Source organism: Erinaceus europaeus, chromosome 5, assembly GCF_950295315.1.
Source record: "Erinaceus europaeus chromosome 5, mEriEur2.1, whole genome shotgun sequence".
NCBI classification, from domain to species: Eukaryota; Metazoa; Chordata; class Mammalia; order Eulipotyphla; family Erinaceidae; genus Erinaceus; species Erinaceus europaeus.
In genome coordinates, this window is record NC_080166.1 from 80,837,730 (window position 1) to 80,856,607 (window position 18,878).

At 39.9% G+C, this 18,878-nt stretch overlaps 1 protein-coding gene across 4 annotated transcripts in view; it reads left to right on the forward strand.

Moving 5' to 3' along the window:
• Positions 1-18,878, forward strand: part of TMEM117 (transmembrane protein 117) — a 581,240-nt gene that overhangs the window by 66,066 nt on the left and 496,296 nt on the right. The window lies entirely within an intron of this gene.

Genomic DNA, 18,878 nt, shown 5'->3' on the forward strand with positions numbered 1-18,878 from the left:
CAATGTAGTCTTTTTGAAATTTTTATTAGTTATTTAATAATGATTAACAAGATTGTAAAGATAATGGGTGCAATTCCATACAGTTCCCACCACCAGAGTTCTGTGTCCCACTCCCGTCACCAAAGGTCTGTGTCCCCATCCCCATCCCCATAGTCTTGTAGTTCTTGTAGTTCTCCCACAGTCTTGGATGTAGGTTGGCATTTTCCCCCACATTTTTATATTCAATTCTCTATATTCCGCGTATGAGTGAAACCATTCTGTAGATGTCCTTCACCTCCTTACTTGTTTCATTAAGCATAATCTTTTCTAATTCTATCTGATGTGTGGTATAGAGGATCTTTTTGTTTTGGTGATGGTTTCTTTTGCTGTGTGGAAGCTTTTCAGTGTGATGTAATTCAGAATATATATATATTTTTTTTTAAAGAAATTTTTCTTTCTGGTAGTTTTTAGACTAATTTATTTATTATGAGAGAGGAAGGAAGTAGGGAGAAGACAAAAGTACTGCTCAGCTGTTGCAAATGGTGGTACTGGGGATTGAACCTGTGCCCTCTGGGGCCTCAGGCATGCAAGTCAGTGCTCTTAACAGACAGAGTGATCACCCCAGCCTGAGAACAGAATAGAGTTCTCATGATTTGGAATTACAATGCCTAAACCCAATAGGATGCAACTTCATTCCTTTCTGTCTCTTGCTCTTGACTGAGGTTTAAAGACCTCCCCGTTTCCAGAAGGGGTTGAATGGTTGAAGCGCTGGCCCTCTTATCATTCTTTTCCAGAGCAGGAATCAGGACTCCTCTCTGATCCAAGGCTGGAATCCAATGCAGAAGAGGTTTCCTAGGAGAAACCTTTATGTGGAAGCTTGCAAAAACCAGTCCCTAGGGTGGGCAGTGAAGAGTGGAGGCTAAGCACACACACAAAATGTACTTTTCTTCTTCCTGCTAGTCCTGCAATGCACATAAAACTGATTAAAACAAATTAGTGTGAGCTGTTCAAAGGACATCATAAAAAATTAACCACTTGGAAGGCAAACTTTATTGACAAAAACTGAGAAACAGAACTTCATAGCCACTTATCTTTTTATAAATATTGTATTTATTAATTTATTATTGGATAGAGACAGAGAGAAATTGAGAGGGGAGGGGGAGAGAGGAAGAGAGACAGAGAAACATCTGTAGCACTGCTTTACCGCTGGTGAAGCTTTCCCCCTGCAGGTGGGGACCAAGGGCTTGAACCTGCATTCTTGCACACTGTAACGTGTGAGCTTAACCAGATGTTGCCACCACCTGGGCCCCATTTTCACAAAGTTTGACATGCACTTGACTACTTTTTAAAAAATTGATTTAATAACAATTGACAAAATTGTAGGATAAGAGGAGTACAATCCCCACCACTAGAGTTTTGTATCCTCTCCTCTCCATTGGAAGGTTCCCTGGATTCTTTATCCCTGTGGAAATATGAACCAAAGATATATATATCCTCCAGGGTTTCTGGAGGATATATATCCCCCAGGGTTATTGCTGGGGCTTGGTGCCTGCACCATGAATCCACTACTCCTGGAGGTCATTTTTTTTCCCCTTTTGTTGCCCTTGAACGTTGTTGTGGTTATTGTTATTATTGATGTCGTTGTTGTTGGATAGGACAGAGAGAAATGGAGAGAGGAGGAGATGACAGAAGGGGAGAGAAAGACACTTGCAGACCTGCTTCACTGTTTGTGAAGCTTTCCCCCTGCAGGTGGGGAGCCAGGGGCTTGAACCAGGATCCTAATGCAGTCCTTGCACTTTGTGCCATGTGCACTTAACCCACTGCACTACCACCCGACACCTATTTGCTATGTTCTTATTGATTCCTGAATGGTTTCTCCAGAGAAGTGATCATGAACATTACCTATTCTCTTCAAAGATTGTTCTCCAAACCTGATGGTTTCATATTTTATTGAGAGATATGAGATAACTATATTGACATCTCTCTATTTTCTTCTGCCATACTATAAGTTTTACCTCTTTTTCCTTTCCAAAAATGAATCCTCTTCTTGTTTGAAAGATGTTTGCTGAATTTGTGCTGTGTGTTATGTACTTTCCTAGGTGCTTAGAATATGTCAGGACAGAACACAGAGAATCCTGAGTGCTCATGGAATTGAATGAATAAGCTTGCATTTGTATTCTTGATTCCATTTCTATTTTAAGTCCTTTGCATAATGTTTTCTTTGAGAAGTAATTCTGGTAGGGCCACGGAGGTATAGATAGCATAATGATTATGCAAAGAGACTTTATTATTATTATTATTAATAAAAAGGAAACACTGACAAAACCATAGGATAAGAGAGGTACAACTCCACACAATACCCACCACCAGAACTCCTTATCCCATCCCCGCCCTTGATAGCTTTCCTGTTCTTTAACCCCCTGGAGAGTATGGACCTGAGGTCATTGTGGGTTGCAGAAGGCGGAAGGTCTGGCTTCTGTAATTGCTTCCCTGCTGAACATGGGCATTGACATGTCAATACATACTCCCAGCCTGCCTCTCTCTTTCTCTAGTGGGATGGGGTTCTTGGGAATTGGAGCTCCAGGACCTATTGGTGGGGTCATCTGTCCAGGGAAGTGTGGTTGGCATCTAGCTAGCATCTGGAGCCTGGTGGCTGAAAAGTGAGTTAACATATAAAGCCAAACAAATTGTTGACTAATCAACCTAAAGGCTCGAGTAGTGCAGATGAAGAGTTGGGGGGGGTCTCCATTTTGTAGATAGCTAGTAGGCATATTTTAGTTATATTCCAAAGAGCCTGTGGCTATACTAGTTTTTTTTTTTTTATATTTAAGAAACGATAAATTAACAAAACCATAGGGTAAGAGGGGTACAACTCCATACAATTCCCACCACCCAATCTCCATATCCCACCCTCTCCCTTGATAGCTTTCCCACTCTCTATTCCTCTGGGAGTGTGGACCCAAGGTCATTGTGGGTTGTAGAAGGTGGAAGGTCTGGCTTCTGTAATTGCTTCCCTGCTGAACATGGGCGTTGACTGGTCAGTCCATACTCCCAGTCTGCCTCTCTTTCCCTAGTAGGGTGGGTCTCTGGGGAAGCTGAGTTCCAGGACACATTGGTGGGGTCTTCAGTCCAGGGAAGCCTGGCCGGCATCCTGATGACATCTGGAACCTGGTGACTGAAGAGAGAGTTAACATAGGAAGCCAAACAAATTGTTGAGCAATCATGGACCCAAAGCTTGGAATAGTGGAGAGGAAGTGTTAGGGGGGTACTCACTGCAAACTCTAGTGTATTCTGCTTTCAGGTATATATTTTGCAGTAGTTTATGGATACATGTGAACATATGCTCTCTCTCACAGAAACTGGTGTATATCTAGGTTTTGGGACTTTGTTAGAAAGTGAACCACCTGAGATGAAATTAGAGTATACTATGAAAGGAAAGGTCTCACCCGAGTAATGAAGCTGAAGGGTTGTCATTCCACTCGTGAAGTCTCTGGATGCAGTCTGAAGTGAAGCATGTTGAGGTGGCCATCGTTGCGTTGATTAGGTTGTGATCGGCAGATGCAATATTATTTGATATGGATTGGGAGAGGCATGCGGGAAATTGGGCCCTATCCAAGGGTTCCAGGACTGGGGGAAGTAGAGGCTCTATAGTGGAGATGTGAGGTTCCTGCTGTCTTAGGGTTCCAAAAGACAATCGATAGTTAATGTTATCATCACATTATTTGGTAATTGGGTTAACTTTGAAAAGTCCTTTTGTTAGGGTTTGCTGTACAGTACCCAGTATCTTGTATATAGCTATGCTATTGGTTGCTTCTGATCTACTTGGTCTAGGCTTTTGAGAGAGTCCACATATCAAATACACAACCTATATATTAAAAAGACTCAGTCTGTATTTTAAAAAACTTCGAGACATACAATTAATTTTCCCCCTCTCATATTAATTAACTAGTGATTTATATGACTACATTTTACTAGGAGTGTACATAAACACCATTCCCACCACCAAAAGACTGTGACCCATCCCTCCCACCCACTCCCACCCCCCACTGGCCCAGGAAGCTGCATGTCTACCCCTCACCACAGGGTTTTTACTTTGGTGCCCTACTTACAGTTTGGTCAGGTCCTGCTTTTAGTTTCCCTTTCAGACCTTCTTACTCAACTTCTGTTGATGAGTGGGATCATCCCATACTCATCTTTACCTTTCTGACTTAGCTCACTTAACATAATTCCTTCTAGCTCTGTCCAAGATGGGTCAGAGAAGGTGGGTTCATTGTTCTTGATAGCTGCATAGTATTCCATTGTGTATATATACCACAGCTTTCTCAGCCACTCATCTGTTGTTGGGCACCTGGGTTGCTTCCAGGTTTTAGCTATTATGAATTGTGCTGCTATGAACATAGGAGTACACACCTCTTTTTGGTTGGGTGTTATGGAGTCCTTGGGGTATAACCCCAGGAGAGGAATTACTAGATCATATGGAAGATCCATGTCTAGCCTTGTGAGAGTTTTCCAGACTGCTCTCCACAGAGGGGCTATACTAGTTTTTTTTTTTTTTTTCTTCCCTGAGCCTGAAATCTGATATGCAGGTAAATCCAAATTATTATCTGGGGATATGATGTCATGGCTGGAAAAAGGACCAGAAAGCTGAATCAGGGAAGAAAGTAGCTCCCAAATATTGGAAAGATGTATAAATATTGGTGACTGTAAACCCCATCGATTTGATATGCAAAGAGGCTTTCATGCTGTGGTCCGGAAGGTGGCCCAGTAGATAAAGCATTGTATTCTCAAGCATGAGGTTCAGAGTTCAATCCCTGGCAGCACATGTACTAGAGTGATGTCTGGCTCTTTCTCTCTCTCTCTCTCCTTATATCTTCATGAATAAATAAATAAAATATTAAATAAAAAAAGAGACTCTCATGCTGGAGGCTCCAAAGTCCCAGCTTCAGTACTCAGAAGTGCTCTGGTAAAAGAAAAGAAATAAAAGAGGAAAGAAAAAAAAAATAACTCTGGAGTCTTTAAGCTTTCTACCGCAATATATTGATTTCTAGTATAAATTTGTCACAAAAAAATTCTTAGACCATCACACTCTTGCATTTTTTCTTCATTCCGTAACCAGTGTTTTACCTTAAAAGTGTACAAAATTTCTGTTGCAGATATATACTCACACACAAACAAAAAACAGTGAACTTCTTTTTACATCTACTGCTACCATTCTCTTATACCATGACTATGGCCACTCTTCTATCTTTTTTTTTAACCAGAGCACTGCTCAGCTCTGGTTTATGGTGGTGCTGAGTGCTGAGGCTTGAACTTGGGATTTTAGAGCCTCAGGCATGAGAATCTTTGTATAACCATTACGCTATCTCTTCTGCCCAGTGGCCACTTTTCTAACTGGCTTTTGGCAATATATATACACTGCAGTCTTCAAATTTACCTTCTGGGTTGCTGGCAAAATAAACCTTGTCTTGAGAGGTCTCCAGCCAGCAGATGTGACTTGTATGGTAAAAGAAACGAAAAACAAAGCACATAGCAAAATCTTTGGGAAACTGGGCACACGCTTTTAAATTTATTCATCCTTCCTTTCTCTCTTTCTCTTCTTTTTCTTTCTTTTCTTTTCTCTCTCTCTATATCTATCTATCTATCTATATATATATAGAGAGAGAGATAGAGAGAAAGAAAGAGAGGGAGAGAGAGAGAGAGGGAGAGAAAGAAAGACAGAGAGAGACACACACAGAGAGGCAGAGAGGAAGGGTAAAAGAGACCACAACATCAAAGCTTCCTTTCATGCAGTGAGGGCTAAGTTTGAACCCAGCACACACTTTCAGAATTTTTTTTTTTTTTTTCCCTCCAGGGTTTTTGCCGGGCTCAGTGCCTGCACCATGAATCCACCTCTCCTGGAGGCCATTTTTTTCCCCATTGTGTTGCCCTTGTTGTTGTAGCCTCGTTGTGGTTATTATTATTACCATTGTTGATGTTGTTCATTGTTGGATAGGACAGAGAGAAATGGAGAGAGGAGGGGAAGACAGAGAGGGGGAGAGAAAGATAGACACCTGCAGACCTGCTTCACCGCCTGTGAAGCAACTCCCCTGCAGGTGGGGATCCAGGGGCTTGAACTAGGACCCTTACACTGGTCCTTGTGCTTTGCACCACCCTACGCTGTTTTCTGTGGGCAAGAGCTTCATGTGATGCTGGTGTTAAATGTCTTACTCCACAATGTCCAGTACAGTGGTCATCTTAACAGATGCTTCTTGCATAACACCTTACTTGAAATTCAACTCCTGAATTCAACTCCTGAATTCAACTGATTCACTAGCATTTTTTTTTTTTGCATCAGAAAGTTTGAGACAGCCAATCTATTTCCCCCCCTCATATCGATTAAGTAGTGATTTCTAAGATTGTCAGTTAATAGGAGTGTATATTAACACCATTCCTGACACCAGTGGTCTGTGTCCCTACTCCTACCCCCATTAGCATTTTAATTATTATTTTTTAAAAATTTATTTATTGGAGGATTAATGTTTTACAGTCAACAGTAAATACAATAGTTTGTACATGCATAACATTTCTCAGTTTTCCACATAACAATACAGTCCCCATAGGTTCTCTGCCATCCTGTTCCAGGACCTGAACGCTCCACCTCCCCCATTCCCCCCTCTCCAGCCTAGAGTCTGCTTTTTTTTTTTTTTTTTTTTTGCCTTCATGGTTATTGCTGGGACTCTCTGCCTTCACTGTGATTCCACTGCTCCTGGAGTCCACTTTTCCCATTTTTGTTGCCTTTGTTGTTATTTTTTATTGCCATTGCTGTTGTTGTTGGATAGGACAGAGAGAAATCTTGAGAGGAGGGGAAGACAGAAAGGGGGCGAAAAAGACACTTGCAGATCTGCTTCACTACCTGTGAAGCGACCCCCCTGCAGGTGGGGAGCTGGGGGCTCAAACTGGTATCCTTATGTTGTCCTTGTGCTTTGTGCCATGTGTGCTTAACCTGCTGCGCTACTGCCAGGCCCCCAGAGTCTCTTACTTTGGTGTAATACACCAACTCCAGTCCAACCCCACTAGCATTTTTTTTTTCTTCCAGGGTTATTGCTGGGGCTCAGTGCCTGCATCACGAATCCACTGCTCCTAGAGGCTATGCTTTTTCCCCTTGTTGACCTTGTTGTTTTATCATTGGTGTGGTTATTATTATTGTTATTATTGATGTCGTTGTTGTTAGGACAGAGAGAAATGGAGAGGGGGGAGACAGGGAGGGGGAGAAAAAGACACATGTAGACCTGTTTCACCACTTGTGAAGCGACCCCCCCCCCCAGCAGGTGGGAAATCGTGGGCTGGAACTGGAATCCCTACTCCAGTCCTTGCGCTTAGCGCCATGTGTGCTTAATCTGTTGCTCTATCGCCTGACTTTCCTGGCCCCACTAGCATTTTTAATTGAAACGGAGGCTGAGGAGCTCTCCAGAAAGTACGGTTGGCTTTAAGATAAAAGTGGCCCTACAGGGAGTCGGGTGGTAGCGCAGTGGGCTAAGCACATGTGGTGCGAAGCGCAAGGAAGTGCATAAGGATCTGGGTTGGAGCCCCGGCTCCCCACCGGCAAGGGAGTCGTTTCACAGGCAGTGAAGCAGGTCTGTAGGTGTCTTATCTTTCTCTCCTCATCTCAGTCTTCCTCTCCTGTCTCCATTTCTCTCTGTCCTATCCAACAACGACGACATCAATAACAACAATAACTACAACAAGGAAACAACAAGGTCAACAAAAGGGAATAAATAAATATTAAACAAAACAAAAAAAGTGGCCCCACAAAGCCACTGGAAAAGTAACCAGTCCAATGGATTCAACTGATTTCCAGATTCTTACTGTGGCCAAAAAAGATAGCAACCATCTTCCACTTTGGCACGGAACAGATATTGATCAATGATATGAAGATACCCAAGTATTATCACAAGATCAAAAAAAAATCTCGAGAATTAAGCCCCTATCCTCAGACAAGAATCTTTAAGACTATTGACAATTTCAGTACAAGTTCCAGTTCAACCCTCATGAAAGCAGTTCATAACTGTGCTGTTTTGTCTAGATTCACATTGGTCTTGAAAATGTGTAATTAAGAAACCTAAAATATCCTCTTTAGTTTCATTCAAAGAACCATAATAGCAATGAAATTTGTAAGTTGAAAATACCTGTATTATCTAGAAAGCACAATTAATTTTTTAAAAGATAAAGTTCTAGTAGTTTTTGAAAATATTTTATTTACTTTATTTTAATATGGCCAATATACAGAGAGAAAAATACAAAGAGACAGACCAGAGCACTCTTTAGCTCTGGTTTGTGGTGGTGTGGGAGAATGAACCTGGAATCTTGAAGCCTTAGGCAGGAAAGTCTTTTGCATAACTATTATGCTGTTTCCTTTGCCTTTACTGGGTGTCTTTATGGTTGTGTCTTCTAGTGTATAGTGACAACTTATGTTCATAGTTTCTGAAAAACATGCTGAGCTGTGTTCTGAACTGTCTAAAAGATAAAACTCATTTTTAGTATATCTTGTCTTTGTGTGGCATGTAGTGTAAGACTTCAGTAATTCATGCTTGCATTTTGAAGTAGCAATACTTAGCTTTATTTCTTGGTCATTCTGAAAAACAAACTACTAACAAGCATGAAATTTGCCCCAACATGAATCTAGAGTATCTGAGTCATGTTGTTTTCCTAGTGAACCAAGTCATCTAATGGAAGACTTTGTTACTCACTTTGGGTGTATCCCCCTTCTCCCACAGTAGTACTTAAGAATATTTTAGGAGGTCGAGCAGTAGCGCAGCAGGCTAAGCGCACATGGCTCAAAGCACAAAGATAGACACCTGCAGATAGAAATAGCCAGAAATCAAGAGGGCCAATTCGAGCCCTGGGCTCCCCACCTGCAGGGGTATTGCTTCACAAGTGGTGAAGCAGATCTGCAGTTGTTTATCTTTCTCTCCCCCTCTCTGTCTTCCCCTCCTCTCTCCATTTCTCTGTCCTATCCAACAACAATGACATCAGTAACAACAACAATAATAACCACAACAATGATAAAACAACAATGGCAACAAAAGGGAAAAAGGTAGCCTTCAGGAACAGTAGATGGAGCCTCAGCAGTAACCCTGGAGGCAAAAAAAAAAAGAGTATTTTAGAGGTGGGAGTTACAAAAGTCATTCATTTCCCATAAACTCTTAATATAAAAGCAGTTGCCATTGATTTAGGACTTGCTCAGTACCCACCACAGTGTGAGGTAAGTGACATACAATGTCTTTTAATTCTCCTATTTTTAGTTAGCAGAATTATGAGTCCTAAACAGTATTTTAGAAAAACAATGAGCTTACGGGGTAATCAGAGTTGTATTTTCTACTGTATAGACTTCTGACCTTAACAAAGCACTTCTCTCTAGACTGGGGAGATAGCATAGTGGTTATGCAGAAAGGCCTTCATGCCTGTGGCACCAAAGTTTCCAGGTTTAAACCCCAATATCACCACAAGCCAGAATTCAGTAGAATTCTGGAAAATAAAACCAACCAACCAAATTAACAAACAAGAACAAAGTACTTCTCTCTGAAGAGGCTTCTCCAAAGATTGCATATGCACATATTTTATCTGGGTATAGATTAATGTTAAATCTAGTTGGTCACAATTAGTAAGGAATTAGTATAATGCTTATACTAGTCATTTCTGTTAGACTGATTATATGAGAACTAAAGCTTAGCTCTTATTTTGAAATCTGAAACCTGACTACAATTTTCTTAATTGTGTCTCAAAATTAAAATCTAGTGGTATTAACTGGAGATTGCTAACACCACTTTACATTTGGACAGAGCAATTAAATGCAGCGAGTTTGGTGTATTTTCTTGCTTGCTTTTTTTTTCTTTTGATGCACCATGGGGATTTGCTGAGACTGTGTTCTGAAGACAGAGGCAGCCACCAGGCAGAGAGAAAAGGCAGATATGACACCAAGAGCAACTCTTTTGGGAATTCACTCTTGTTAATTTAATAAGGGATTGAAAAGAGACATCAGTTAGACCCATACTTCATTACACTTGAAGATGCCCGTCTCTTTCAATTAATTTTGAAGCCCTTCTTCCCAGCCCCCAACCCCCAACAATTGTCAGTTTATTAAATCAGGTAACAAAGAGCACTGAGATAAGGCAGTGTTCACTGACCCAATCAAAGATTCACACTCTTTCCACTTTCCTGTTCTGAGTTTCTGTTTGTTGCTCTCCTCATAGCAGCAGAATGGTTGCAAATGCTCTTTTTTTTTTTTTTCTGGATTATTACTTTTTTTTTTTTTTTTTAAATAATGCATGCTTGGGGCTGGTGACATAATTTCCTTGGATAGTGTGCTGCTTTGCTATGTGTGCCGCCTAGCTTCAAACCAGGCATCTACTACATTGCAGGAGCTTTTGGTCTTCACTCTTTGCCTCTCTACAATCTGTCTCGATCTAAATAAATAATAAATAAAAAATCAATCAATCAAATAAATAAAATACAAACAGTACATACTGAGTATTTAAAAATATAATATTGAAGCTATAAAACTGAAGGAGAGAGAACGTTAAGAGTGAGAGCAAGAGGGCACAGTTGAGAGAGACAGAGAGAGAGAGAGGGAGATAGATATGCAGGACTTGTATGTGCAGAGTCCCAGATTTGAGTCTTGCCACCACCAATAGTTAGAAGTCAGTGGTATTCTGACCAAAAGAAAAGGGAAATAATGAAAACCATCTGTAATTCCTCTACTTTTTACTAATTAGAATATGATTTATCTCTATTTTCCCACTTCACTAAGCTAGTAAGATAATTTGCAAATAGTATCATGCTTGCCCACAATATAGATAAACTGTAATTTATGGAACTAGATTTTTGTATTAAATATGCATGTCATTTTTTTTTACACATAGGACAACTTTTTATGTAAATATTTGTTCAGAAGTCTGAGTTTTTTTTTGAAGTTAGACTCCTAGAAAGGGAATTATTGGGTCATATTTAAGTACCTTTTAAAAGTTCTTAAAACAAATTTTTGTAACAGCTTTCTGAAGATAATGAAACACTACTTATCCTGTAAGAGTGCCTTTTACCCAGAAGCCTTTATTTTTGTTAAGTCATTCATTTGATCCTCTTTAACTTATTTTCATTTACCATTTCCCTTAGCAAAAATTTGTACAATAAATTGTTATTAGTGTAATAAATAAAGCAGAAAAACAAGTTATTTAAATTTTTGTATTATCTTTATTTATTGGATAGAAATAGTCAGAAATCAAGAGGGAAGGCGGAGATAGAGAGACAGAGACACGTGCAATACTGCTTCACCACTTGAAAAGCTTTCCCCCTTCCCGTGGGGACTGGGGGCTCGAACCCAGGTCCTCAAGCATTGAAACGGGTGCACTCAACCAGATGCGCCACCACCCTCTAAAAAGTAAGTTATTAACTGACTTTTAAGGATTTATGAATAGGTGAAACATCCAAAGACATATTTAAGATCAATGGATATATATACATATAGATATGTATAATGAACTTATTAATTTTTTTGCTATGGCGAGGGGGCCATGAGATGGTGAAATGCATTGATTAACAAATATGATGTTCTATAATATTATATAAAATTTGTACTTTTTCTTATGTGATGATAGCAGTGTCATATAGTGAAAATGATAATGTTCAAACTTATGGTATTTATTTATTTTTTATATTTATTTCTTTTTACTTATTTTCCCTTTTGTTGCTCCTGTTGTTTTTCATTGTTGTTGTAGTTATTGTTGTTGTTACTGATGTCATTGTTGTTCGATAGGACAGAGAGAAATGGAGAGAGGAGGGGAAGTCAGAAAGGGGGAGAGAAAGATAGACACCTGTAGACCTGCTTCACCACTTGTGAAGCGACACCTCTGTAGGTGGGGAGCCAGGGGCTCGAACTGGGATCCTTATGCTGGTCCTTGCGCTTTGCATCAGTTTATGGTATTTATTATACAACTTATATACCTTTATACAAAAACAATTTTTTATCAGTTACTCATTTTTTTCCTTCGGTGCACTGCTCAGCTGTGGTCTATGGTGATGTGGGGGACTGAACCTGGGACTTTGAAGCCTCAGGTATGAAAGTCACTTTGCATAACCATTAAGCTGTCTCCCCCATCCTACGCATTCCTTTTTAATCTATGCTTTCCATTGTTTGGTGAAATTACCGTTGGTTATCTTTTATCTTGAAATAGAATTAGACATAACAGTATTTACTGTAGTGGAGCAAAGGTTTGGGGAATCTGGAATACTTGAGTAGAATAGTTGAAGATGGGAAAGATAATGGGACCAGGACATAAACACAGATATAGGGAATCTATCCAGTGGTGGTGGTATCTAGACACAGATGTGGCACAAAAGTAGACCCTTGGTTCAGTTACTACTTGTTTATGATCAGCTGGGACTTGGTTTCAGAGAAGGGCAGAAACCTATTGTTGTATAAACTCTGCCAGAGAGCTTGGACTACAGGTGGTGTATTGCACTAAAGTAAAAGACTAGGGTTGGAGGGAGGGTTCAGGCTCTGGAACATGATGGCAGAAGAGGACCTAGTGGAGGGTTGAATTGGTATGTGGGAAACTGGAAAATGTTACACATGTACAAACTATTGTATTTTACTGTCAGCTGTAAACCATTAATCCCCTAGTAAAGAAATTAACAAACAGACAGACAAACAAACAAAATACTCTGCCAGAGAATCAGTTATCAGGGTTGGGCCAATGGCAAGGTTGACTTGATGTCATATATTGATCTCCAGTTTTGTTTGAATGAAGATGCCATTGTCCCAAAGCTTTAGATCAAGCTGAACATCTAGGAGAAGTTAAGTGGATGTAGTGTGGTGAGAGAAGGTGGAATGGTTGTAACTGGGTTTTGGAACCAGAAAGACCATGGTATTATCATCCAAAGGTGACTATCAATGTTTCAGAAGAAGCTGGAGGCATATATAAATAGTGTCTTGGAGGAGCCTTTCCTAGATTGAGTGTCATTTAACACTTAAACTGAGACTTTAGAGAACAAATTGTTAATTACTCAAATGGCCTTAAATAAAAGAAGTAACTTGCAGTTTAGGATATACAATTTCATGATTATCTTGAAAAACTGATAAATGATGAAAACCCAAGATTATCTAACAAGGACAATGCCTTTATAGGAACACAAATGAATTATTCCCACTAAATCTTAGCCTGAGGGATTATAGACCTTTAATTTCTGGTAGACCATTTCCTGGAAGACTCATGATAAAATGTTGATGAAATGTTTCAACTATGTCATTAGTAACTTTATTCTTGCCAGTTTTGAATTCTCCTAAATTTTGCTTGATTTTGAGAGTCTTGTTACATTTGGAATAAGAATAAAATATTTATGAGGCTTCTCTTGGCACTGTTTGGCAAGTGCTTTGCAGAATAAGTATTGTGTTGCTTTGGCTACAAGTCAAGGAAAGTGGAGATCATGAAACTATGAAAAGGAAAATCTGCTTTCACTAATTTTGGATGGAAAAGTGTCACTAAACACCAGTAATTACTGCTTCTGCTGGCATTTTAATAAGAACTTCCCTAAGAAATTGAGTATTGAGGACATGAGTTCAAGGACAGTTATTGAATATTAGTGTAGAGAAACATGCAAGTTAGCTGAGAAGAAATCAGAATAAGTCATTTCACTTTTCTTAAATGGGGATATCAGAGTGAAAGAAAAATTTTTTCATGTTGCACTAATAGTTACCTTTCAATTTTATTTAGAATTGTTATCATACAGAATCACACAGTTCTGTGAAGCAGGCTAGTTCCATTTCAGGTAGAATAGATAAATGAATAACTTGCTGATTATGACCCATTTAAAGCTTGAGATGTGTCCTTTTGGTGATCTCTGTGACTGATCCATTTAGGTTTTGTAGTTCTTTCTGGCTCAACCCACACCTGTTGCTACTTCTGAGTGTCTTTCCTCTTCCAAGTGGTTTTCCTCTTCTCTCTCAAAGGAGTGAAATCGTGCCTGGATTCTTCTGGTGTTTTCCAGATATGCCTTCATTTCATTGATGCTATAAAAACAAGGTTGGTGGTGACTAATGCTTCAGGAATGGGTGTACAGAGCCCTCTGGATTATTTCCTCTATCGTTTACTCCCTGAGGATTATGGGAAAAATTATTTTTTATTTCTTTATTGGGGGATTAATGCTTTATAGTTGACAGTAAATACAATAGTTTGTACATGCATAACATTTCTCAGTTTTCCACACAACAATACAACCCCTACTAGGTCCTGTGTCATCCTTCTTCAGGATCTGAAGCCCCCACCCCACCCCCCATTTGTCTTTTCCTTTGGTGTAGTACACCAACTCCAGTCCAAGTTCTGCTTAGTGTTTTCTCTTCTTGATCTTGTTTTTCAACTTCTGCCTGTGAATTAGATTATCCCATATTCATCCTTCTGTTTCTAACTTATTTCACTTAACATGATTTCTTCAAGCTGCATCCAGGATGGGCTGAAAATGGTGAAGTCACCATTTTTACTCTGAAAATGTCCAATAGTTCTAGTTTATCTCTTCATTTAGCTTCTTTGTTTCTTTGTTGATTTTCTTCCTGGATGACCTGTTAAGTTGAGAGAGTGGAGTGTTGAAGTCCCCTACTATTACTGTGTTGCTGTTAATATATCGCTGTAGCTCTTTCAGTAGATGTTTGATGTATTTAGATGGCTTTTCATTTGGTGCATAGATGTTGATAATAGTTAAATCCTCATGATGGATTGATCCTCTGAGCACTAAATAATGCCCATCCCTATCTTTTTAGAGTGTGTTTATTTTAAGGTCTGTCATGTCAGATATGAAAATATCTATTCTTGTCCTTTTCTTGTGGTCCATTGGCTTGTATGGTAGTTTTCCACCCTTTCAATTTGAGTCTGTGTTTGTCTTGTTGAGTTAGGTGGGATTCCTGCAGACAACATATGGTTGGGTTGGGTTTTCCGACCCATCTTCCTACTCTGTGCCTTTTAATACGTGAATTCAGGCCATTGACATTTATTGATATTATAGATTGAAGATATTTTAATGCCACTATTGTAGATTTTTAGAGTGTTCTGATATATGGTATATTTATGGTGGTCTGACTGTTTATAGGAGACCCTTCAGAACTTCTTTCAGGGCAGGCTTGGTGATAGTTGATTCTTTCAACTATTGCTTGTCTGAGAAGGTTTTGATGCCTCCATCTAGTCTGATCTAGCAGGATACAGTAGTCTTGGTTGAAAGCTTTTCTCATAGAGCACTCAATAGATATCTTGTTATTATCTTCTGGCCTGTAGTGTGTGTGTGGAGAAGTCTGCTGCTAACCTTATGGGTTTTCCTCTGTAGGTGACTCTTTTCTCTTGCAGCATTCAGGATCCTTTCTTTATCCTTACTCCTTTCCACTCTAAATATGATGTGTCTTGGCATCTTTAAGTCTGGGTTAATCCTGTTTGGGGCCTTCTGGGCTTCTTGATCCTTTATATCTTTGATGTTGTCTAGACTAGAGAATTATGTCCTGAAGAGTGCTTTCTTCTCCTCCCTCTCTTTCTTTTTCTGGTAAACCAATAATGTGTATGTTATTTCTTTTGAAGTCATCCCATATGCCTCTGTTATTGTTTTCAGTATTTCTTAATCTCTTTTTGAGATCTCTTACTTCTTTCTTAGTTTTCTATAATTTGCCCTCAATCTTGCTAATACTGTTTTCTGCCTCATTTATTCTATGCTCTCTCCCTTCTGTTGTTTTCTGTAGCTCAGCTATTTTGTGACCCTGCTTTGATACTGTATTAGCTTGTTCAGCTAGTTGTGTTCTTAGCTCAGCTATTTCATATTTCAGCTCTCTAGTTACCTTGAGATAGTTAGCACTTTCTTTCAGAGTCTCATTTGTTGTTTCTACATTTCTGATGAGAATTCTTTCAAACTCTTTCCTCACTCTTGTGACTAATTCCATAGCTAATATTTGGATGTTGATCTCATTCTTCTGTGTTTCTACTTTTGGGGAGCTTTTAGCTGGACTTTTGTCCTGCTTCATTTCTCTAATGTTTTTCCTTGGTTTAACCATTATTATAGCGTGTTATGAGGTCCCCCTCTCAGTACTTTTCAGTCCACTGATCACTCTTGCCTAGATTGACTTGTGTCTAAGTAAGGTACTTAAAGAGTTCACAGTTGTGAAAGTTAACAGGTGTTTCAGTGTTATCTCAGTTCCTGAGTTGAAGCACACTGGATGTTACAGCCTCTTTTGTTCTTTTTTTTTCCCCTGTAGGCTATAGTAGCCTGAGGGATTTTTACCTATAAGTAGGTTTTTTAGCTTAATCACTCACCCAGTTGCATTTAGTGAATCTTAGGGGAGTCCTGTCCTCTCTTCAGCAGTCTTTTTGTTGGTAAAATAGACTAGAGGTGGCTCTTCAACTGGCAATCTGCCAAACTGTTACCAGCTGCTTGGGAGTAGATATGGGCTTTGGCTCCAGGAACCTCTCCTTAGGCTTCTCGCTGTCCATGAGCCACATGTGCTTTCACTCATCAGTGACTTGGTAGGTTCCCAAAGTAGTCCCAGTCTTGTCTTGTTGCAGTCTTAGGTAATCTTTTTGGATGGAAATTCTTTATAGGGTACAGAAGGTGAAAGTTCTGGCTTCTGTAATTGCTTCTCTGCTGGATATTAGCATTGGCAGGTTGATCAATATTCCCAGCTCAGAAGACACAATCTTAGTTTATTGACAGAAATTTTATTTCCTTAAAAATATTTGCTGTTAGAGTACTCTGTGATATCAGTGCTTTAAATTTGATATTCATCTTTTTTTTTTTTTTTTCCTCCAGGGTTATTGCTGGGCTGGGTGCCTGCACCATGAATCCACCGCTCCTGGAGGCCATTTTTCCCCTTTTGTTGCCCTAGTTGTTGCAGCCTCGTTGCGGGTATTATTGCCGTTGTTGACGTTGCTTTGTTGTTGGATAGGACAGAGAGAAATGAAGAGAGGAGGGGAAGACAGAGAGAGAGGGGAGAGAAAGATAGACACCTGCAGACCTGCTTCACTGCCTGTGAAGCGACTCCCCTGCAGGTGGGGAGCCGGGGGCTCGAACCGGGATCCTTACGCCGGTCCCTGCGCTTTGCGCCACGTGCGCTTAACCCACTGCGCCACCGCCCGACCCCCGATATTCATCTTTTAAGTGAGAGCATCTCATTTGAAATTTGTCATCAAATAAATGATTTTTTTCTAATCTTTTTTTAAAATATTGGGAAACTGCTCCTTTAATATGTGAGTGATACAAGGATTGACATTAGTGGGAAAATTCATGACTGGGCAGATTTACTGTGATTCTGTCACTAAGTCCCAGTGGCAGAGCAGGTTGTATTTGAGCTAGAGAGTCTTTCGGCATTGATTTGACCAGTGAGTTGCTCTACTAAATTTTCAACAGCAGAAGGACCATCTTTTTATTTTTATTTTTTTAACTTTCTTTTTTAAATTTTATTTTGTATTTTTATATTACAGAATTACATGTCAACAGGGGTTTGAATCCACACCATTCCCACCACCAGATTTCTGAATCTTCACTCTCCCTACTGCAATCCACCACTGTTCCCATAAAATTGTAGAAATGGGCCAGCCATCTTCTCTACAACTGTCCACATTTAAACATAGTTACCCCTTCTTTTTCTTATTCAATCCTCTCTTCCTCTCTAAGCCACTTAGGATATCATAACTATCTCCATATGTTCCTTTAAGCCACTCATAGCATTAGAGCTACTTCCATATGTCCCTCTCCTTTTCCTTCTCTCTCACTGGGTGCTGATGGAGCTGGAGTACAGCGTCCTCTTATCTTCATCCTATCACTTCACACCTGCTGGGAGTTTGGGTCCCGGTTGTTTATGGAGAGCAGAAGGTAGGAGTTCTGGCTTCTGTAGCTGCTTCTCTGCTGAGCAAGGACCTTTTTTTTTTTAGTGAGATATATACAGAGAGAAAACTATGGGGTAGATAGATAGACAGATAGACAAACAGATAGATAGGGGAGGAGAGCACTGCTTGGCTCTTATTTATGGGGTTTCTGGGCATTAAACCTGGGACCTCAGAGTCTCAAGCATGAAAGTCTTTTACATAAGTGTTATGCTGTCTCTCCACCCTTACCCAATCCAGGAAAATGGTTACTTTTCATTTCAGTCTGCATATTTATTTATTTATCTATCCACTTATTTTTTCATTTCTCAGTTTTCCTCAAAACAATTCAGTCTGCATATTTATTTATTTATTGGATAGAGACAACTTAAAATTGAGAGGGCAGGGGAGATAGACAGGGAAAGAGACAGAGAAACACCTGCAGCACTGTTTCCACTCATCAAGCTTTCTGGCTGCAGGTGGGGATTGGGAGCTTGAACCTCGGTTCTTACACACTGTAGTGTTCACTTCACCGTGTGTGACTGCCTGGCCCCAGCAGTCTGCATATTTTAAGATACCCTAACCTCAAGTCTGAAGACTAGGTATTAGGTAGTAGCCTATGTTATAAGTGTTGGAATTGATTTAATTATCTGAAAGAAGAGGGCTGGGTCATGGCACAGCTGGTTAAATGCACACATTACAGTGAGAAAGGACCCAGGTTCAAGCCCCCAGTCCCCACCTGCAGGGGGAAGCTTCATGAGTGATGAAGCAGAGCTGCAGGTGTCTGTCTGTCTGTCTCTCTCTCCCTCTCTGCTCCCCCCCAATTTCTGGCTGTCTCTGTCTAATAAATAAATAAAGATAATACAGAAATTTAAAAAATAATTATCTGGAAGGCAGGAGTTCTCACCATGCCCTTTCATGGAGAAGTCTTTCATACTAGGCCACAGCCAGCTTTTGTACTGGCTGTGATGACTTATCACCAGCTTAGGGCCTTGGCCTCCATCTTTCCAATGCTTTGTCTCCCTAAAGAAGAATAAAGAA